The sequence below is a fragment of the Cynocephalus volans genome, chromosome 5, assembly GCF_027409185.1.
Source record: "Cynocephalus volans isolate mCynVol1 chromosome 5, mCynVol1.pri, whole genome shotgun sequence".
NCBI classification, from domain to species: domain Eukaryota; kingdom Metazoa; phylum Chordata; class Mammalia; order Dermoptera; family Cynocephalidae; genus Cynocephalus; species Cynocephalus volans.
The window spans coordinates 38,727,265-38,751,447 of NC_084464.1; the positions used below are offsets into that span (position 1 = coordinate 38,727,265).

General features: G+C 42.5%; 1 non-coding gene and 1 pseudogene across 1 annotated transcript; both read left to right on the forward strand.

Annotated features, from left to right (window-relative positions):
- The first annotated feature begins 868 nt into the window (after window positions 1–868).
- Window positions 869–10,932, forward strand: LOC134378951 (cellular tumor antigen p53-like; annotated as a pseudogene).
- A 7,718-nt stretch (window positions 10,933–18,650) lies between these two features.
- TRNAA-AGC (transfer RNA alanine (anticodon AGC)) lies at window positions 18,651–18,723 on the forward strand. Its single transcript has one exon. It is a non-coding gene; the product is annotated as a tRNA-Ala (tRNA).
- The last annotated feature ends 5,460 nt before the right edge of the window (window positions 18,724–24,183 follow it).

Sequence of the window (24,183 nt, forward strand, 5' to 3'; positions counted from 1 at the left end):
AACAAACAAAAAACCACTGGTTGGTCTCAATAACAGAATACACAGGACAGAAGGAGCCAGTGAACTTGAAGAAAAAAGCAGTAGTAATGACCCAATCAGAACAACAGAAAATAAAAGTGTTTTTAAAAAGAAACAGTGGGGCCATGGGCCTGGGTCCCGCCCACCACCCAGTGCAACCAGGCTTCCCTCCAAAGTTTCTCATAGTCAGTAGCTGAAGAGACACCCCTAAATGGGCTTGAAGAATAGAGTGCACTCTAAGAAAAGCAGGAAGCCCTGCCAAGAAATGCCATGATCTGAGCACATGTCAGGGTCTCAGTACAGAGATGAGTGCTCAGGGGAGAAACCGACAACCCCCTCCCTCCTCGCCTCCTCCTAGGAGGCCCCAGGTCCACAAGTCATAGTCCCTCCCTGCCCCTGAGTTTTCACTCACCCTGGGGTAGCTGTGCCACACTGGCCGGCTTATTCTGGGTGGGTCTTCCTTGGCTGGGACGTGCTTTCTTCCTCCCTGGAATATCTGGAACTTGAAATTTGGGCGGCGCCACGGTTTTCCCATTGCGAATCCCTCCTCCTTTCCTCGCAGAGCATAGGTACCCTCAGTGAGAAAACACCTCCTTACTCCAGCCCTGGGTTTGCGCAAAGGGCCTTGAGATCTCCTGCGGTCCAGACGCCCACGGGGGGCGGGTGGGAAGCGGCTCCGGGCGGGGAATCAGCCCCAGGGCTGCAGCGCTCGCTTAGCGTGCGGGAGGCTTAGCGTGGGATCGACTATGTGCACCTCGGTTCTCAGGCGACGACGAGTCCTCTAACCTCTTGAAAACGAGAGGATATTAGACGACTTGAACGTTGCAGTAATTTGGATGCGGCCTGGATTATGACGTGTGGACACAAACAGTACAGCGCTGGCGATGGCTCCACTGGCGCTCAGTGTGTAAATCTACCAATTCGTAACTTGTCTTATGTTTCTTCGAGGAGCTGTGACCCCAAGCGACATTACTCAATCAGTCTTTTTCTCCGTTTCCTCCTGCATCTTGGTCCGAAATGCGTCACAGTTCGAGAAAGTGCAGGGCAGAGCCAGCCGGGTAAGTAAAGCCCCAGGTTTCTGGTCAGGGGAAGAAACCGCGAACCCGCAGTCACCACAACATACCGGTAAAGACATTGTGGAAAACAAACCCATAAAAGTGTCTGAGGACTGGAGGCACCCGCGAGCTGTGAATAAGTGGTTCTGATTTTAAACGACGTTCCACAGAGTTTGAGAACTGGACTAAGTTACGGCCCCACTGCGCAGTCCACACTAGCCGCTGGGCTGCACACTCTCCAGAGTTCTCCAAATAGTATTGCAAAGGATTTGAGAATGAAATTGACTTTGAAACCACAACACATAGAAGGGTGGGGGGACTGGAACTTGAACACAAGGCAGTCAAGTGCCTGCAAAAACAAAAACAAAAATAGTATCCATAAGATTTAAAGGAGACAGAGTTTTATCACATAATACGGAAATGTACAGATTACAATCCAAAATTATCGGGCCGAGCCCGTGGCGCACTCGGGAGAGTGCGGCGCTGGGAGCGCAGCGACGCTCCCGCCGCGGGTTCGGATCCTATATAGGAATGGTCGGTGCACTCACTGGCTGAGTACCGGTCACGAAAAAGACAAAAAAACAATCCAAAATTATCGATCATATTAAGAACCGAGAAAATCTTAATTCACTTGGGAGAGAGGATCCACAGATGACAATACTGAGATGACAAAATGTTGGAATCCTATGACAAATATTTTAAAGCATTTATTATAACAGGGCTTCAAGAATTAGGGGCTAACACTCTTGAAATAAATGGAAAGTCAGAAAGTCTTAGATAATCGGAAGATGCAAAGACCAATTTTAAACTTAAGAATTAAAAGATATATTAATCAAAAGTATTGGGATGGGGAACTTCACTGGATGGTCTCAATTGCAGAATGAAGATATCAGTAAAGTTGAAAATAACACAATAGTACCTTCCCAATCTGAACAAGAGAGAGAAAAGAGTATTTTTAAAAAATGAACAGAGTCTCAGGGACAAATTTTAAAATAACAAAAATCTAATATTCACATCATTGTAGTCTCAGAAAAAGAGGAGAAAGAGATCCTTGAGAGTCAAAAAAAAAAAAAAAAAACTCTAAAGAATTAATGGCTGTAAATATGCCAATTTTGGCAAAGAACATGAACCAGATGAGGAATTTCAGTAAACCTCAAACAGAAGACACCCAAAGAAATTCATACACAGACACATCAAACTTCAGAAAACAGGAGGAGGAGGAGGAAAAGAAGAAACTTGAGAGCAACCAAAGGAAAATGAAAGGGGAAAACCACAAAGAAGAAGAGGAGGAGGAGGAAGAAACAGGAAACAAGAAACAAAAAGAAACATGACACCAACCAAAGAAAATAAAAGGGAAACTACAATTTGAAAGATTGTGGATTTCTCTTCAAAAACCAAAGGGAGGGACCAGAAGCACTGTCATAACATACATTTATGGAATTCTAAAAGAAAAGACCCAGAATGCTATGTTTAGCAAAAATATCCAACAGACATAAAAGTAAATAAATGCATTCTCACTTGGGAGAATACATTGCCAACAAAACTGCCAGAAAAGAATTAGCAAAGACTTGAGATGAGAAAAATAACAGCAGAAGGAAATTTAAAATATCATGAATAAAAAAACAATAGCAGAAATAGAAAATATCTGGGTAAATATAATAGACTATTATTCTTCTCTTGAGTTCTTTAAAGTATGTTAGATGACTGAAAGCAAAAATTGTAGTATTGTGTGAAGGAGTTTTTATTGTATCTAGATATGCTACATACATAACAATAAGCATTAAGGTAAAGGGTCTAAATGGTGATGGGGTTTCTATATTCATCTGAAAGGTAAAATATTGACTTTATGTATAGTGTATTGCAAAGTTACATATAGTGTAGTGAAAAGTTATCTATGTATATAGTAATCCCTAGACCACTTAATAACAATGCTTAAACATGCCATAAGAAGATTGAAAGGGAAACATAGAAGAATGAAAAATAAAGGTAACAAACCATTAATCAATTATTAAATAGTAGATCTATATACAAACTTATCAATAACAACATTAAATGTAAATGACATAAACATGTCAATTAAAATGGATTATCAAAATGTATTAAAAATAAATATACTGACTATAAAAAACTCACTTCCGATTAATTATACATGATTTTAAAAGTTATATAAGAGATGGAAAGTAAAGAATGGGAAGAGATATGCCATTCAGGCATTAATTAAAGAAAGCTGAGGTAGATATATTAAAAGCAGTGAAAGTGGATTTCAAAGCAAAGAAAAATTCCAGGGACAAAGAGATATCAATTTGCCAGAGAAATACTGTTCTAGCTGTGTACGTGAACACAGAGCTTCAAAACTTATCAGCACAAGCCGATATACATGAAAACAGAATAATCCACAATTATAGTTGCCGAAATCAGTGCTGCTTTCTCAGTAATGGATAGATTTAGTAGACAACAAATCAGCAAACGTATTGAGGAACTGAACAACACCATCCACCAATGGATCTAATTGATTTGATAGAGCAAAATTGCAATTTAGGCAGAAAGAAGGACCAAAAATTGAGAGAAAAGCAAGATCATATCAGAACTTGTAAATCAAGAACTGTAAGAGTACAGAGGAGTCACATTATTGTAACTGTTATTATTGGAAGAGTTATTTAGCTGTAAATGTCAGGGAGACTGAAAATGGTGAAACCGGAAGTGGCTCATCCTTTGTCCATTTATTCTGCCTTCTCTTGAGGTCTGGGGTGGCGAAATTTCTTCTGAATTACCTGAGCCCACTACAGTCTCTGGAACAGCGAATCTCTCCAATGAATACCTACAAAATGAATGGAAAAGAAGTGATAGATTCAAAAAAGTTGTGCAAGAATAATGCTTAGTATTTGGCAAATCATTGGCTGTGGGGCTTGAAGGAGGAGAGTGAGTCAAAGCTGATTTGGAAGGTTATGCCCAAAAGGCACGAACAGAGGAGGTTGGGATTTAGATACTTGGTGTAGGAATAAATGGGCTGCTGTGGAGAACAGCAGGCAGAGAGATCGTGAGCTGGAGTGGAGGAAGAGCTCACATTTGGGAATTTTAAAAAACCTACTACTCAACACAGGCTTTGCCACTCAACAAAGCTCTGGGACCATAGGAAACATACTTAGTTTATCTGAGCCTCCATTACATCTAAAAAGTGCAGATTAGGATACACAGTTGTGTGGTCAAAATTCAGTTGGGGTGTATGAAATAAACTCAACAAATCTTTTAGTATAATTAATGGTGTACAAGACTGAAAAAAACAGAGAGTCTGTTATTATAAGTTCGGTTTGTGTTTCTTGTAGGTGGGATATCTCCAGTCATGTAGATGCAAGTGAAGATACAGAAAGAAACAGAATAGTAAGGGCAGGAGGCAAGTTTGAGAATATTTCTTTACTCATTCATTCATTCATTCATTTATTCAGTTGGTCAGTCAGTGAACTATTATTAATAGAGCACATCCTATGTTTCTTTTCAACAAAGGAGACCATGGAAGGTGTAAGATCAACTAAGATATCTGAGAAAAGTAAAAGACAGCTCACTGGAACACAGGAGGATAAAGAGCAGCAAAAGATAAGTATAATTGCCCCTAGTCCTGCAGCTCAGTCGGTCCTATGCTTAGGTGAATACTGGAAAGGCGTGAACACCAATCAGTCCTGGATATGGAATCTTTTGGGTGCAGTACTGAATGATACGAAGTGATTTCCAAGTAGCATTTCACTATGTTCTTTAAACCCTAGACACTGATAAAGCAGCGGTGCTTGGGGACTAGGGTGTGATTAACTGAAGGTGGACCAGTGCACTAGAGCTGTCCTCTTAGTGCAGCTGGCAGTGCATCAGTTTCATAATCAGGGAGGTCCTCAGTTCAAACCACAGGGAGGGCATTAGTACCCTTTTCACATCTTCACAAGTGATCTAGCATTGCTTTGGTTTGTGTAGCATATTTAAAAAATAATAATAATCAATCAATAAATAAAAAGATTGGAAAGGGACCACTGAGTAAAAGCATCAAAAAACAAGCAGAAAACACACCACTGCCTTCAGTAAACTGCAAGCTGATCTCATAATTACTGAGAAGGATGAGATCAATTCACAGTGCTTTGATAAAGTGGGTGGTAGAGAGATTCACGTTACACCAGACACCTCTCCATATGGTAGAGGAAGCAGGGGAAATTCTTTTCCAATTTTGTGCTCTGAAGATCGCCCAGCCACAGTTATGAGGAGGAGAAGGTGTAAATCATTCACTCATTTATTCATCCAAGAAATATTTTTTGAGCACATATTTTTATTCAGAGGATGTTCTGTGTGCAGTGATTCAACAGGAAATAAAATGCAGAAAGTCTTTCTCTCGTGGAACTATATCTTAGTCGGGAAGTGTGAGGAGAAACACACAAGAAGCAAATAAGAAAAATGCATAATAAACTGGGTGACCATGTCTACTGTGGGAGATTCATTAGACATGTGGGGGTGGAGAATGTGGAAGTGGCAAGCTCAGCTTTCAGAGGAAGAGTCAGGGAAGTTTTCACCTTGAAGATGCTGTTTAATCTTCCATTCCTCCAGTTGTCTTGCTGGGACCCTTGTGCCCATATTTTTTTCTAACACTGTCATAGAGTAATTTTTACCTATCATGGCAAGTAGGGGTAATAAGAGCTTTTTTCACACAAGGCTAGTTGGCTTAGATGGATAACCTGTGGTACTTGAGGTAAATCCTTCACATGTTTCTTCATATGAGAAATGAGAATGTGGGATTCTCCGGGTGGATTCACAGTACCAGGAGCAGGGTCAGAGCAATAGGAACTGCTCATAAGCATTAGGTATTGCTTTGGTTGCCTTCTCCCTGAGGAATGCTGGCCTCTCACACTGAGCTTTTATCAGAGGTTCTCATAGAGGCTTAATGGGTAGATTTACAGACTGAGGTTAGAACCCACCAGGGTTCTTTTCCTGGAAAGAACAGCCTTCCCTCCAAAGTTTCACATAGTCACTGGATGAACAAAGAGCCCTAAATGAGTCTGAAAAATGGATTGCAGAATGGGGAAAGCAGAAAATCCCTGCCAAGCCATGTGATAATCTGAGTATATATCAAGGTTTCAGTACAGACATGAGTGCTTAGGGGATCAGAATGGCTAGAGCAACAAATCTGACAGATTGGAAAGTTCATGGTGGAGAGAAACAATTTGTAAATTTGCTGATTTCTCCTGCACAATTTGGATGGACCAGAGTTCTTGCCTGTTGACCTCTTCTTGCCTGAAGTACAGGAAGAAAGAAAACATGTTCCTTTTAGGATGGAGGAAAGCCTTTTCCTATTATTTTAGACTCTAAATTTATACAGATAAGTACACTTGTATTTTGCATTGTTCTAAAGGTTCTAGTCAGGACAAGTGAGGAGTAAACTGAAATTTTAAAAATCTAGATTTAAGTGGAAGAGGTAAAGCTATCTCTTTTATTTAGACCTAATAAATGAGTTCAGCAAGATTGTAAGGTACAAGATCAGTATAATAATGTAAATTGTATTTTTATACCCTAGTGATTAACCATCCCAAAATAAAATAATCAAGGAAACACTTTTGTTTATTCTTTATTCAAAAGACTGGTATACTTTGGAACAAATTTAGGAAATACAGACAGAACTTATACTCTTACCACTACACATAATATTCAAAAGAAAGTAAAGAACACCTAAATTTTGGAAGACATGCCATGTTCAGTACGCCCCTAATTCATCTATATATTAACACAATTCATATCAAAATCCCAGCTAGGGCTTTTTTTGTTTTGGTTTGGTTTGGGTTTTTTTTTTTTTTTTTTTTTTTTAGAAATTGAAAAGCTTATTTAGAATTCATGTGGAAGTGCAAGGAACTCAGAATGCTCAAAATAACTCTAAAAAAGAACAAAATTGGGGCCGAGCCCGTGGCGCACTCGGGAGAGTGCAGCGCTGGGAGCGCAGCGACGCTCCCGCCGCGGGTTCGGATCCTATATAGGAATGGCCGGTGCACTCACTGGTCACGAAAAAAGACAAAAAATAAAAATAAAAAAAAAATCGTTTGTCCACAACAGACCCCTACTTCCCACCATATAAAAAAAAAAAATTAAAAAAAAAAGAACAAAATTGGAAGACTCATATTTTCAGATTTAAAACATAATAAAGCAATAGTCATCAAGACAATTTGGTACTGGCCTTGGAATAGAAATAAAGATGAATGAAGTAGAATTGAAAGTTCAGAAATCAACCCCCACATTTACAGCCAGTTGATTTTTAAAAACGATGCCAAAACAATTCAACAGTCAAAAAATTCTCTTTCCAACAAATGTTGCTGAGACAACTGGAAATCCACATGCAAAAGAATGAAGTTGGACCTCTTCCTCACACTGTACACAAAAATTAACTCAGTTGATCAAAGACTTAAGTTTAAGAGCTAAAACTATAAAACTGAGTAAAAGCCCTAGGAGTATATCTTCTGAGAAGTAAGGGTTTTTGGTTTTTTGTTTGTTTGTTTTTACTAATAGCCAAACTTATGGTAATTTGATTTAAAAATCATGATATCATTATGTAATATTAATGTCATTGTTCCTCTTATCACTAGCAGTCATTTGGAGCTATAGTTCTAATTATTTCTACAGTCAGGGGGTCTGAAAGACTACGTATGGTCTCAAGTGTGTTACTGAAATGAGTAGAAAAACTTCTAAAAAATTTTTCTTTTATTTCCTAGATTAACATAGAATAGGATATGGCAGATACTGTTTGCAATCTACCCAACAACAATTCAGATTTCTCACCATTTCTTCCATTCTCCTTTTCCAACAATGAAAGACTTTCATTCAGTACTTGAACTTCTTCCCACACTATCTTTTGCAGAGGAGGTGGATCCCAACCTCAGAGCCAAAAGTTAAACTTAGTTTCCCCAGTTCTCTTACTAGTGATTAGTTTATGCAAGAGCATCTGATACAAATGTGGCCAATACGATGCAAGAGTAAACCTCGGGGAGAGGATTTAAGAAAGATTTTCCTTGAATATATATATATATATATTGACATGCACATATATACAAAAGGTGTTTCCATTTCTCTGCTTCTGAACTTTGCCTTAAAATTGTGAGACCAAGAGTTACTGCAGGGAAAGCCACTGGAGTATGAGGCTCATATGTTGAGGATGGAGCCAGTGAATTAACCAACTCTGTGGCTTTCCTTCCCTGTTTAATTATTGTTGGGTGCAACCATAAATCACACTTATTATTAAAGTCACTTGACCATCTTTATTCTGTGTGTGTGTGTGTGTGTGTGCTTAAAGCAAAAGCCTTCATAAATCGTATTCTGTAAATATTAATTCACAACCATCCTGGTCATTTGAATTTTGGTCATAACAGTCCCTTTAATGCTATAGAAAATGGGGGTTTGAGGGGCACTTGGCTCACTGTTTTATTCACTATATCAGTGGAGTGGAAATTCCCTTCACTTAAGAGGGCCATCACCCAGCTCTCAGCCTCAGTGAAGTTCGACATTTTAGACTTTTCCTGACTTTGCATCTATAGCCTTGCTCTGTCCTCCACCACCTTCCTCATCCTGGGGACATATTGAACCACTCTGAGCCTCAGAGATACATTCATGGAAATGGGACCAATCACTATATATTGTAGTCCACTGTTCATCTTACCTAAATACACTGCATTGAGATAGCTTGGATCCTACAGACCTGTGAAATCCATTTGAGACACAAGGCACCCTCTTCCCTTCATGTCTGCACATATATCTCTTACTCTTCATTCATTTAGGCAGACTTTTTAAAGTACTTAGCACTACATAATAAGCACCCTGCCTCCAAGGAGCTTATATTCAAATAGGAAAGATAGCCAAGCAACAGACATTCACAACCTTGTAAAGTGCCACAAAACAGATGTGTACCTGCATCTCTGAGAGTGCTGGGAGACACACAACCCAACCTCAGGAAACTGGGAGAGGTGTCAGAGAAGATGTCCCCTGGAAGATGGTTTCAGGTTTAACAAGGCAGTTGACCAAGCAAAAAGTAGGTGAAAGTCTTAGCGTTCTGTATGGTCCATTTCCTTAAGTCCAGTATCTCTAGAGTCAAGCGTGAGGAGTGAAAAGAGAGAAAATAGGAGTGAAGGATGGGCCCTTCATTCAGAGGCTAGGGCCCAAGTTGCTTGAGAGGCTTTACTTACTCTGATCATGCCAAGGCCTGCTCTGATGGACATAAGCAGATGCATAGTTAGGACAGCCCAGTTCAGGAGCTAGTCATGGATGAGAAAGATGTGGACAGTTTAAGAAATATAACAGGATGAAACACCCAGGTTCTTATTCTTGCGCTTTTGTTTCTGTTTTTCACGTTGCTTCGGTATTTCCATTTTCTTCTAGAATCTCAGCTACCTTCACCATCTGCTCTTCCCAGGACATGCAACGGTAAACACAAAACTACAGTTAATGACAATATATTCCATTTGGATTCCTGGGTATGAGTGAATTTACATTCTCATTCTCTGGAGGGTTATTATTTTTGTATCACAGCATTTTTTTTTTTTTTGGTAGCAAACACTTACTGTAAAATAAGAAACCAAAATAAAAATGGGATTTGAAAAGGGAGGAGAAGGCGTGGGGGTGACAAAGGCAGATGTGCACTGCAGAGTATAGAAGAAATTGACACTGAGCATTTAGGGGAAGTAAAACAGGTCTTGGTGGACATAGATCTTATGCAAGAGATGAAATCCTTCAGGGTGTTGGATGGGGTGAGATTTCCTTTTAGGTGCCAGGGTTCACCAAGAGGTTGGACAGGATTTGGCTGGGCTAGCAGAGACTTGGAAACCTCCTCCCACTGACCTGCTGCCCAACCACGGAAAGTATCAACTCATCTACCAACAGGGACAGGGAACCAGCAACACCAAGCCCCAGACCACATCTAATAAAAAGTGACTTCATACATTATTTCATTTACCCTTACAACAAACTCTGTGAGGTAGGAACATTTATCAGCATTTCATAGATTTGGACTTTGAAGTTAGGAGAAATTAAACAACTCGAGATAGCTTCCCTACTTATAATAGTGGAGAACTGGCCTTCCAACGCAGTGTATGGCTGTTTTGCCAGCTGGCAAAGACCTGCCCCTTGCAACCCTGGGTCAACTCCACACCCCTGCTGGGCACCCATGTCCAGGCCATGGCCATGTGACAAGCAGTCACAGCACATGATGGAAGTCATGAGGCGCTGCTGTGATAGCGATGGTCTGGCCGTTCCTCGGCATCTCATCCGAGTGGATGAAAACTTGCTTGTGGAGTATTTGGATGACAGAAACACTTTTCAACACAGTGTGGTGGTGCCCTATGAGCCTCCTGAGGTCAGCTCTGACTGTACCACCATCCACTACAACGACATGTGTAACAGCTCCTGAAGAGGTGGCATGGACCAGTGGCCCATCCTCACCATTATCACATTGAAGACTCCAGTGGTAACCTGCTGGGTCAGAATAGCTTTGAGATGTGAGTTTGTGTCTGTTCTGAGAGAAACCAGTGCAGAGAGGAAGAACATTTCAGCAAGAAAGGGGAGCCTTGTCCTGAGCTGCCTCCTGGGAGCACTAAGCAAGCACTGCCCTCCAACACCAGCTCCTCTCCCCAAAGAAGAAACCACTGGATGGAGAATATTTCACCCTTCACATCTGTGGGTGTGAACACTTGGAGATGTTCCAAGAGCTGAATGAGGCCTTGGAACTCAAGGACACCCAGGCTGAGAAGGAGCATGGGGGAAGCAGGGCTCACTCCAGACCTGAAGTCCAAGAAAAGACCATCTACTCCCTGCCATAAAAAAACTAATGTTTGAGAGAGAGGGTCCCAACTCGGACTGATGTCCTGTACTTCTTGTCCCTCATTGATGGTGCCCCTACATGTACTCCCCTTCCCAGGCATTTTAAGACTCTGATGCTTGAATCCCTACTTCATATAGATGTGCCTCAGAACCAGGAATTCTTCCATTTGCCTTGGCATGGGGCTCTATTAAAGAAGTTGGCTGCACTGGGTGTTTTTAGGGAGGAGGGAGCCAGGACATACCAGCTTAGCTTTAAAGGTTTTTACTGTGAGGAACGTTTGGGAGAGGTAAGAAAATGTTATCATGGATTTTTTTGCTGTTAACCGGGCATACCAGCAACGTGAGGCCTCTGCAGGGATCTAACCCATGACCTTGGCCTTATTAGCACCACACTCTAACCAACCTGAGTTAACCCGCCAGCCGACCTTTATAGTCCTCTATATATCATCATATATTTACATGTAAATACCTGTATATTCCAACCACCAGAGGAAGTTTTCTCAAATTCATCTTGGAGCTGAGAAGAAGTTATGATCCTCAGTTTCTTCTAAGCCCGAAATATTTAATTTTTTAGTTAAAATAAAATTCTGCAGAAGTAAAGTTCAAGTGTCACCTGCTTTGATGTTGCATGATGCAGGATTCTCCCTCTCCCCCCCCCCCCTCCAGCACCTGGTATCCCCAGAAGCAGGGTTTTCATGGCCACTTTATTCAAAATGCATCCCCACCGCTCTCACCCGTCCTCTGATCTGTCTCTATTCCTCCTGTTTACTTCACTTTCACTGCTTCTGCGCCAGAAGATGGAATTACAGCCACCTCCTCTTAACCGGCTATCAAGGCAGGTACATATATAGGTCACCTACCCAGGCTCATCTGCCGGTGGCTTCTAGCATAATTCTCACTGTGTTCTCACCCATTTTTCCTCAAAGTGAGTATTCCATTACTTCCCCCCACCCCCACTCCCATTTTTACTAAATTCAGGAAAATGCTCTCCTATTTCTATTGGAAAAAGACACTTTAGATAAATACATTTTGTTGCAGTGTTTGTGTGACATTTCTCCCCCCCCCCCATTTTATTTATGTGTTTATGAAACAGATTAGGTTGATTGACACCTTATGCACAGAAAGACTTAGCTTTGAAGCCCGGACTCATGACTTTAGACTGAGAGACTAATTTGTTGGGAAGCCCACTGATCTCTCCATCTGACAAGGCTGATGCATTCTGTCCCAAAGAGAAGGACTAATGTCTGTGCATGCAGTGCTTTCGCCTGTCTGGCCATTTCTCACACAGAGTAACAGTGGTTCGTGGGGATTCATTTCTGGAAGTGCGTTGGGTCCTGTTAATGCGGTCAGCACCATGCAGGTCCACAGAGTCCTTGAATTCCCAGGGACACCTACAATACCCAGAGACTAATAGCACCATAGATACGTGTCTAATAATGGGGTAAATAAAGAAGACTCAACCCACTGCCTCGCTTTATTACAGCCTCTCTGCCTGGACCATTTTGCTAATGTCCTGTTCCTTCTCCTGGCTTTTGGACTCCACCCTCACCTTTCTCCAACCCACCCTGCACAGAGCTGGCCTGTCCTTCCCATCACTTCTGAAATTCTATGCACTGCCCCCTCTGTGCAAGCTGAGCCTTGCTAATCCTCCTTCGCGCGGAATTGCTCCCCTTTCCCGCGCTTTGCACTGGTGGAAATGCCCTTTGATGAGGCAGCTGGAGGCCTCCTGATCTTTAAAGCTTAGTTGTGGGCATAGCCTTGAGGAACGGCAAAAAGAAAAAGGAAAGAAGGCTTCTTTCCAGATACTGGGTCCAGGAAACACACACTCTTTATGCCTTTTGTCTGGTTTGAAAGCCGGCGCCCGAAAAAGGGAGAGAAAGGACAGAAAAAACACTGGAAATTTCTGGAGTTGCCGCGGCCATAAAGCAAAGCACCAACCTCTCTACTCAGGGCACGACCCAGGAACGGCGAGTCACATTTTGATTTATTCCTTAGTTGAAATAACGCGGGATGTAAACTCAGCACGGACTTGGCGGGTGGAATGAGCATGTTCTACAGGGTGGCAGAGCTCCTCGGCTGTTGCAGAAACCCCAGAGAACTCTGCGTTTTGCTGAGTTTCCTTATCGTCATCTTTCTCGTCCCATGAATTTCTTCCATGTAAGAACACGATGCAGACAGAAGCTCCTTCTTTTCTGTCTCTAAGTTTTTAATGTGGTGGGAGACCCAGCGATCATTCCAACCCCCACACCCAAGGCCCTTAGGCGAGAACGTGAAAATGTTGACCTAAGTATTTCTAAGTCGACAAAAGAAGAAGCAACCCCCAGCCCGGTGACTAAGCAGCTGTGTGGAGGCGGATCAGGGGACACCCGCCTGCCCTCCGATCAGAGGGGATGCCTCAGAGGAGACGGTTTCAGGAGACTTCTACATCTCAGAGAATGACTGGAAAGTCGCTGGGTGACCCTTACAGTCTGTGGAATTGCGAGGGTGGCTGTTTTCAGCTCTGCAGGGGCCAAGCTTGAGAAACCGGTGGGTGGCGAGGTCGGAGCCCTCTACATGTCCCAAATGCCCTTGTTCATATCTGGATTCCTTGACTTTGTCATCTCTGTGACTGAGCCTTTCACATCTGGCCTTCGAGCTCTCCTTGTTATGCCAACTGGGGCAAAGGGTTTAACTCTGCCATGGTTTGTTACAACCCTTGGAATTTACACGTGCGTGAGGTCACAGCACAAACCCCAAACCAAGAACAACCGAACACCTAGGTCTGCTGACCCTATGCTGCTCACAACCTTAAATCCCTACATTTGTAAAAATGGTAGCATTCATCCTAGTGCTGTTACTGATAAAGCAAATGCATGGTCAGATCCCATCTGTTTTTTAACCTGTGTAACGTTAAACGAGTCGTTTTACTCCTCAAATTTTTATTTGTAAAAAGAGACAATTGTTCTAGATTCACCTAGGGCCCTTTCAGTCCCTAACTGTACTGTAATTTGTTCTCTTGGGAAGTCCTGTTGGGAAGAAAGAGGATAAATTGAGAAATGAACAAACTGAGAATTTGCAAAAGCCCTACAACACAACACAGAAAAAGTCTGCAAACCGTGCTATACAACACTATCTAAGCTGAAATTGTTTTAATATCAGCTTGTGTTCAGATCCATTGATCCAAGATAAGACCAAAGGCAAAATGATCTAATTACTCTACACAGATCTTTGTGTTCCAGCAGCAAAGTCCCACTGATTAAACCAATGATTCATCTAGTTTAGAAAGCCTGTCCAGTCCATGGTGAGAAGAACCTTACTTTCACCCTAAAACTATCCTAAGAATAAGTTTGAGGATCAACCCAGAAAACACCGGAAAACAGAGTTGGGAAGTGCTCCAGGGCTCTTCCACATCACAGATGAATACAGCAATATTAGAAAGTAGAACAAAGAATGAGAGAGGGGGCTTTCCTTTATCATAATTGTCTATTTTTCATTGGCTATTATATATTATAATAATAAACAATGAATGGTTTTTAAGTTACAACATACAGTCATAAATTCGTAACATAGTCACAAGATACATTCTGAGCTATTTTTAAATAGATTAGTAACTTTTTCTATGATGCCAGTGAGTCATCAGGGTTGAGGTCTTTGTTGTCAGCAATTCCATAAACTTTTGATAAGGTTTTCTGAGAACAGTGTGTCTCACTCAAGTCATGAGGCCCCCTTCAAGGAAATTAACATTTTTTTTAGAGAACTGCTTGTGTAGCTGAGTCAGCTACAAGTCATCAAATGTAAATTTGAACAGCCAGTTTGAAAAAATATTTGGTAGTTTATTATACAGTTAAACATATGCTTAACATATGACCTAGCAATTTCCCTTTTTACCCAACTGAAATAAAACCATATATTCACAATAACCTTCTACATGAATTTTTAGAGCAGCTTTATTCCTACAAGTGAAATGTCTATCAAAAAGGACATGAATAATAAATATTCTGGCACTCTCATGCAATGGAACAGCAGTCAGCAATAAAAAGAATAAATAGCTGATACACACAACATGAATGAATCTTTAAAACATGCTGAATGAAAAAACAGACACTAAGTAGTATAAACTGGATGAAATTCAAGAACAAACAAAACTCATTTATATTGACAGAAATCAGTTCAGTGGTTGCATGGAACTATGGTGGAGGTGTGGGAGAAATTAACAGCAAAAGGCACCACACTCCTGGAGGAACTCTTTGAGATGATGGATATTTTGGGTTAAATTGTGTGCCTCCAGAAAAGCTATGCTGATGTCCTAACCCCCACTCAGAATGCAACCTTATTTGGAAATAAGGTCTTTACAAAGGCAATCAACTTAAAATGAGGTCACTGGGGTGGGCTTAAAGCAATGAGACTGGTGTCTTTATGAAAAGGGGAAATTTGAACAAAGAGACAGACAAGGCCAGGAGGGAAGACAATGTGAAGACACACAGGGAGCAGATGCCCACTAGACTGGAGTGATACACCTACAAGCAAAGGACGTTCAAGGATTGCTGGAAAACATGAGAAGCTAGAAGAGGCAAGGAAGCCTTCTTTCCCAGAGCAATCAGAGAGAGTATGGCCCTGCCGAAACTTCATTTGCTGACTTCTCTCCTCCAGAACTGAGACAATACATTTCTGCTGTTTTAAGCCACCATCCAGTTTTGGGTATTTTGTTATGCCAGCCCTAAGAAAGAAATGCAATGGAAACGCCTCAATGAGATTGATTAAATATATATATAAATATACATATAATATATATGTATATATACACATACATACACACACACACACCTCTCTCTCTCTCTCTCTCTCTCTCTCTCTCTGTGTGTGTGTGTGTGTGTGTGTGTGTGTGTGTGTATCATTGTACCCAGCGGTGTAAAATAAAATAGCATAAATGAGTTCCTCAGTCTAGTTACTCAGTCTAGTTACTTCCGGTGGAAAAAAAAAAAGAATTGCTCAATTCAGTGATCTGAAATTCAATTAGCACTACATTCCAAACTCAAGGAGAGAATAAGTAAAAACAGATCTCAGCCACCCTAAAGGAGAAACAGTTACTAACACAGATAACTAGAAAAAGATACTAGTCATTCGAAGGAAAGATAATGGAAAGATACTCGAGTTTATTTCCAGATTCGTGGCATGGGTTGGAGAAGAAGGTGATATTAAAAAGTGATGCATCCAACAGAGCATTTGGAGTAACTGTGCTCATTAGGGACAGTCCTCCCTTTCCCTTCTCTTTCATCTAATGGAGAGAGTGAAACCAAACTAGAAGCAGAGCTTTCCTAACCCATTCTTTTCTCTGTCTGCTTTTCCTCATGCTCCCGGCAGGGGGCTCTGAGCAGAGGATGGTCACTGCCTTCCAGGTCTGAGGTTGTCCTGGATCCACCCTGGTAGGAAAGTTTCTGGAGGGTCTGAACAGCTTGGGAACTGAAGTGGGACATGAAACGATATTTGTGCTTCAGTTATAAAAACAGGTTGAAAAGCTGAAAGCCAGAGGGGGATTAGCTCAAGTGGTAGAGCGCTCGCTTAGCATGCGAGAGGTAGCAGGATCGACGCCTGCATTCTCCAATTTTGTCCCCTCCCTTCTCCAGTTCCCAGGCTCCCAATGGCATCTGGTAAATACATGCACCGGATTCACCCCTCTTTAGCTCATTACCGCTCCCTTGTGCACTTCCCTGATAGGTTAAAAAAAGAAATGAAGGGCCGGCCCGGTGGCTCACTCCGGAGAGTGCAGCGCTGGTAGCGCCAAGGCGGCGGGTTCAGATCCTATATAGGGAAGGTCGGTGCTCTCACTGGCTGAGCATGGTGCAGACCACACCGTGCCGAGGGTTACAAACCCCTTACCAGTCAGGAAAAAAAAAAAAAAAAAAAAGAAAGAAAGAAATGAAATATTACATGTAGATACAAAATAGAAATCAATTACTCAAAAAATGACTTTTACAAATACAGGTTTGAGGATTTCAGCTGGAAGTTAATAAAAAAAATTTTGGGGGGGAAAACCAAACTTTCTCCTTTTGGGTACAAAGTGTGAGAAACAGCCTGGGAATTGTGTTAGGAGACACAAGCAGGAGAACTTGGGTGGCCGACCTTTTGCTTTTATTCATATGACAATCTATGGTCAGATACAGGATGCAAATTTGTCTTCTATCAGATTATCTGACAGTTGGGCAGTTATCAAGAGGAAAGACAAAACAGGGAAGAGAGAGTTGAATTTTCTGTCTAACACTCTCCTAACTGAGCTATTTTACCAGGCAAAAGAGAAATTTGGAAGGAGGGTTGGTGAAGGTGGGAGCTAGCTCATTAACTCTGGTGGTCAGATATGCTCTCACGAAGGTGATATTCCATCTTCCTATTCATCTTTCTGCAGAGCTCATTCTTGCAAAAACGTTGTGCTCAAAATAAATTGGAAAATAGGTCCTCCTCTAACTTCCAAGATGAACCATGTAAAAAAGTCTATTTTGCAATTGCAACATTACCTCCTTTTCAAAGAAACAGCATAAGATTCTGTATTAACGACACATCATGTGACATTTAGCTCAGTTGGCCAGAGCAGAGCTCAAAATGCTGAAGAGGGTGTTTGATCTTTGCATGGGCTGGCTTCAGGGAGCTCCTGTAGATCCCTGGGGCTGCTGTCAGGGTCTGCCTCCCTCTCCGTTCTTCTCTTTTCTATCACCCACATCTCCCTCTGGCACCACTTGATTCCTCTCAGCATTGTCTCATGTTGATTGTAATAGAAAAAGTTTCATTGATTAAATGTGTTTTTCTATTTCTTTATTTGTAAATGAACCCAAGAAATGTTACAAATAATAAAGCATGTTGTTGAATTTGTGTCCCCTATGAGCAGTCTCTCCCATTCTTAGAATGTGCACTCCCCACAAACTGGAGCTGTGAAGGGGGACCCTGAAGCTCCCTCAAACCAACTGCAGTTCCATGAAGGCCAGTGGTAGACAAAACACTAAGATCAAATGTGAGTCCATGTCCACACTTGAAGAGAGATATGGAAAAGAGTTCTTGTCTGTCAAAGGAGAAGAGAGGGGAAAATTTGACCATTCAGGACAAAGGGAAACTATTGTTTAACATCCCAACAGATACTCAGTACAGGAAAGGGTCCAGTACCAGGACACTGGCGGTTGCCTCCCAAAACTATTCTTCAGTCCAACTGAGGCACAGCCCTTATTTTCACTTAAACCCAATGGCCTCTTAAAATTCTCTGCCAGCCCCTCCTCTTCTCTCCACTCTGAACTACCAGTTTGCACCTCAGGGAAGATGAGAATTAGGTCTTCGGGAAACCGGGGATTCTCTAGAAGACAGAGGCGGGAACAGCCCTTGACCCGGGCCAGGCCCACGGATGCGGGGCGATGGCTGGAGGCTCTGGGGCTGGCAGAGGCTGCCCCATCACTTCCCAGCGGCCGCGCCCATAAGAAGCAGGTGATGATCACAGCCCTGCAGCAGGCTGGAACAGCTGTGCCAGCAAGCCAGGTGCTTTCACATCTGGAACGTGCTCTCTTCACTTCCGCGAGATCAAGGAATTGGCAACTGGCGAGAGAGGTATTTCCCCACGATCTTCCTTGGAGACTGCATTCTTCATACTCCAGGCTGGTGGAGCTTTGCCCAAGGCAATGTCTGAGAAGCTCCGCCCTCAGTCTCGTCCTGCCTGAGGTTCCATTGGCCTGAAGTTCCCTGCAGCCCCCCGCCCCCCAGCAGAAAAGGGGTGGGGTGTGGCAGGACCACGCACCCCGCGGTGGTGGGGAATTAGCTCAAGCGGTAGAGCGCTCGCTTAGCATGCGAGAGGCAGCGGGATCGATGCCCGCATTCTCCAGTTTCTTTTCGCTGGTTTCTCCTCCCTGGTTTGTGTGCCATCTTCTTTCTCCTGTTGACAATCTCGGAGCTTACCTGGAAAGAGACCTAAGAAACTTCGGCGCCTCTGTGCTTCCCTTTTTATTGCTATCCACGGAGATCTTCAGCCCAGCTTCCAGCCTCCTTTTCTTTCCACTCCTGCCCCAGGCTTGTCACTTCTTGGTATTCAGGTGTCAAGGTCAAGTACAGACGAAGTGATGCCCACACGATCTCTCACTCACTCCCTATTCTGTCTTCTTCACAAATATTTCCTCTTCGGGAAAGTGTGTCTTTAAGTTACAGCTTCGTTCTTCTCTCCCTTACAATGTGAGCTTCTTGACGGAAACACCGGCTGCGCAGGCCACGTTCATCTAACTTCACCCCAGTGTCTGGAGGTGAGCAGGGTTCTGTACACACGGCCACTGCTCTGAACAGATGGCACTTCAACAAATTACCTTCCAAATCTTAACGTTATCCACCAATTTATTTTGTTTTACTTTGTGCTTTCTTCTTCTTCCATATTTTTTACACTTGACTGATAATTGACAATTTTACTTTTTTCAAATGACCAAGCAGATTTTGCTATTTTCTAGTTAATTCCTGTGTTTCTTTTGCCATTCTTTTTTCTTGCTTTCTTTAGTGCTTTGCTTCTTTCTTTCTTTACTTTCTTTCTTTCTTTCTTCTTATGTTGAATACACTGATTTTTTTAATGCTTTGTAACTTGAGAGTATTTAAAGGAAAAAATTAAAATTAGAGAGCAGTTTCTGCAGAATCCTAAGAAATATCTCATTATAAACCCCCATTTACATCATGTTATCTGGAGCCTGAAAATATACTTTTGATTTTTTTCTAAAGTGTGCATTTAAGAATTAATCTCTTTTTCCTTGCTTTTTTGTTCATTGTTTCAATGTATTTTCTAATGGTTACATGTCAAAACCCTAGAATGTACAACACAAAGAATGAATGTAAACTATGAACTATGGTTAATAATAATGTATCAAAATATGTTGTTTCGCCGGTTGTAACTAATGTACCACACTGATCCAACATACACACAAAACCTACACTCTCCTTGACCCCAAAATCCCCTAATTCCACTCTCATCTTTCAGTTACCATAATAGGACTTCCCAACCTCTTAACGCTATCACAGTTGGGACAAAATCTTGAACACATTAAATTCTTTGGGTGCTTTAATTCAATCCATAATAGTGGGGATGGGAGAGTCTGCAGGCAGAAAGGGTGGGGGATCTGTTTTTAGTTCTTCTGTGACCCCCATGTTTCTGAGGCTTAGGGTTTCTTCTACCCATCTGCAAGGAGCTATATGTCAGTCCCCCCAAAATATGTGCATAAAAACATTGTGCCATTTAAACAATGGCGTTCTTTATTTTTTATTTTTGAGAATTCTCTTTATTATAGGCAAACATCAGTATCTGGGAAAGACTGTACATTTTCCTCTCAACCACAAAGGGTTAATTTAATTTTCTTCCCAAACCTACCATCACACCTACAGAAGGCAATTCACAAAATCTATCAAAGTTACTCACATCCTTTAACCCAGACACTCCACTTCTAAGATTTCATTCTGCAGATACCTGTGTAAATATGCCGGAAAATGTACGTACGCAGTTAATAATTGTAGCACTGTTTGTAACATCAAGAAACTGAAAACTTCCTAAAGGCACATGGACAGAAGAACAGTTAACCAAAGGATGGCAGATGCATAAAATAGAGTGTTTGATGAACTTAAAGGAGCACTGATGAGAAACAAAGAGACCTAAGGTCTATTGTCAAAAACACATTTTCATGGAATGTGTATATCAGGGAGCCAGTTACATAAAAATACACTTAGGGATATAGATAATTCTTTCTACATTGCTTTAATAGCTTTGGAAATAAACATAAGCATTTGATAACTTTGGTTGCATTTGGGCCAAGAAACTGACTACCTGGGAGCATGTCAGGAATACTGGAAACACTATCACCCTTTGGAAAACTTGTTGAATATTGAACTGTGATAACTTGTTACCGATCCAGAATACATATCTGTAGAAGTAAAATAACTGTCCCAGTAGTCTTCATACTTTTCTGTTTAAGAAAAAAAAAAAAAAAAGACACACGCAAATTCATTGTATTTTTTATCCCCAACATGTCAAACTCTCTGAACTCGCTACAGCAGGCTTCATCTACAAAGGTAATTTGGATGTCCAGGCCCAGGAACTAAGTATGCTCAAGAGACTTAAAACCTTGATAAAAGAGACTTTCAAAATCAAAAGGTTTTCCAATCCTGGTGGCATTTCTCATTTTTACCTGTCCAAGGCTGAGAGCAGTTGGATTGGGATCATGGTGAGGGAAGGGGAGGGGGAAATTCATAGCAGGCAGCCTCACAGTTCCCTTGGGTCTCTAATGGCCAGAAGGTAAGGTGGTGGAGTTTTAAGTACTCCATCAAATGCCTGCAGGATCTGAAGTAAAGGGCTTCAGGCTACAGAAACCTGAAACCTAGCACCCACTTCCCCACTAACCTGCAGCTTGAGCCCTTGTGAGGAAAGATCAAACAGTGTCTGCTGGGATTTAAGGAAGAAAGCAGAATGCAGCCAATGTGACATCCTCTGCAGACCCTGAACTATAATCAGAAGGAGCTCTAGCCTTGCCAATCTGCCTGCAGTTCCATAAAGACCAGCTGTTAATCCTTACACCTGCCATTCACTCTGAAGATAATGCCCTCACGTCTTCTCCCAGTATCACCTCTTGGACAAGGGGCATCCTACAGATCTATCGGGTCCTAGATCAAGTTTCTCTCAGACCATCCCAGTCACCAAAGCTCAGTTAACCACACTTTCATCTGAGTCATCTAAATAGCTTATTATCTACTCATTCAGTAACTGTGGAATTTGTGGGATGAGGTCTCTGACGTTGCTAGGAGCACACAGTGAAAATGTGATTTCTGTGTGGACGAAAGTCAGAAATGGAATCCATCACAATGCTCTGAAATTAAAGTCAAGGGAGGTTATGCAGCCCTCTCTGCATTTTAAAATAAAGCACACTGCTGCTGGTCTGGGGGATCTGATGACCCATTCTCTGATGAGATGGACCAAGGAGAATCTGGAGCACAGCAGACCAATGGTATTGTTGGAGGAGGGATAGATTAGGCAGCAGGAGCCTCAACAACACTCTGCAGACACTGCATGGACCCCACCTGTTTTCAGATAGATCTTGTAACATCAAAAATTAAAGCTGAACATTGATTTGTTTCTAACAATTATTTTGCTCAGCAACCTGGGGGGAAAAAAAAAAGGAAGAAGAAACAGACAAACAAAAAATATCTCATTCTCTTTCATGTCTAAAGAATGGAATATTGAATTAGAATTTTAAACTTAAAAAAAGAGCTTATCTTTAATTATATAAATGACCAATTTGCTCTATATGTATGGTTTTTCTACGTATACCCGGCTAGGCGCGCTAGAAATGGTGATGCAAAGAACATGGAGCCTAGAATAGCCAACACCAAAGCCACCTCCTAGAACATCAAGAGTCAGTTGATAATCATAACTTTTTAAAAATACAGGAGCAGCAGAACCTTCTAGGATATCTGTACTGATTAATCTGTCAGTTCCCAGTGAGACTCCCCCAGATGTGAAGTGCTCTCTTCAATGAAACTGGAAACCATAAATTGTGATGAAAACAACAAAGCAGTTGATCGTCCCAGCACTCTTGCCAAATGCACTCACTGAGATATTTGGCGGTTATTCTGATCCTGGCTTCACCTTGGTGGCCTTAAAACTAAGAGATCATGGTATACGTAGATGTGAAAGACCTGTGATAATTTTCTCATTTCCTCCGGGCTGTGATCAGTTTGAGGATTGCTGAGGGAACCATCCCTTTCCTAGGGCCCCTTCATGTCCTGACTATCACCCTCAAAATCCTGGAGTATGTGGAACTTGGGTGCAAGTTAAAGAAGGGAAAAGCAGTATGGTAGAGCCAAAATGATGCAGGGACTATCCCCCTGAGCTGTACTGCTCAATAAACCCTTTCCTCTATCTTGATCTTAGGCTCTGAGACTGGATGGGGTGGATTTGCTTTCCAGTATTTTCTGCTGGGAAGTTTTTGCATATTCATTTCTATCTCCAGGAGCCTCTAAACAAAAGAGAAAGAACTATCTTGGATTCTGCCTGGAACATAAGAATGGGCTCTTTATTTTACGATTTTGAAGGGTTTCTGAGACTTTTGCTCAGGACGCGTAACAGCTGCAGTACAGAGGCAGGGCTGGAGACGGTGGGATCCCAGGCAGATGGGTACAGCCTCCTTAAGGGCAGGCTTCCCAGCACTCCCCTTCTTTCTCTCTCTTGCGTGAATTATTTTCTATAATTTCCACTGGGTGTCAGAACCTTCCTTCGCTGGCTCTGGCGCTTTGCAGTCCCCTCTCCAAGCCCGAGTCTACTCTAAGAACACAGCCCACGTGTTCTCTCATATTCAAGCGTCTTCCTCAAGGTTCTCCTCATCGGCTTTCCTTGTTTCCCACGTTAAGTCTCCACATAAATCCCAGTTCCAAGTAGAGAAGACGTCTTCCCGTCACCGTTAACATTGACTTCTCTCGGCTCCTAAGGCTCTGTGCATCGCTGAGACAAAAATGACCACCCGGCCCGGCACAGACCTTCCTCTGTGAGCATCTCCGCCTGCTGGGAGCGCCCTGCCCGTCTCGCTGCCCGAGGTTTCCTTCATCGCCTACATACAGTCTGCTGGAATCTCGGTCAAGACACTGCCAGCCCTGTCGTACGTGCGACAATTGGGGGGGGGACAGAAAATCCGATGTACTGTACTTCAGAGATGTCCAATGTCTCCCTATCTTCTGTGCGCCATAAAATTAAAAACAGAAAGACCACAAAAGGAAAGTCAGTGTTTTCTACATCTGCATCCAGGTGCACACTCCGAGGTTGGGAAGCGGCGGTGGCCCACCCAGAGGGAAGGCGGCAGCGAAGGCCGCGGGTGCGAGCGCGGCCCCTGCAGTCTCCCGGGCCGAGGGAACCAGCTGCAGTTCCGCCGACTCCAGCGCTGTCGGCTCTGTGGGGCACGTGGTTATTTCGGGGCTAGACATTTTATGCCCCCGATGGTTTTTCAGGACCCCTCAGGACTGCAGAGCTCCACCGCCACCAAGGCGGAGCCAGCACCGGACTGGAGGCGGAGAGTGTGCAGACCCCGCCAGAAACGGCCACTGCGCGGAGCCGGAGGCGTGTGTCGAGTGGGGACCCGGTTACCTCGCAACTCTGGCCCCGACACAATCGCAGTTTCTTGATATTTCAGAAAAGGAGCAATTACGTTCCAGCGGCAAATAACCAGCATCTCTCGCAGGCTACGCTGATGATCTGACCTCTGAAGGGAGTTGTGGTTATCACGTACGCTTTAAACAAGTACAATAGAAGGAAAACAATCTTCACAAAAGAAGCACT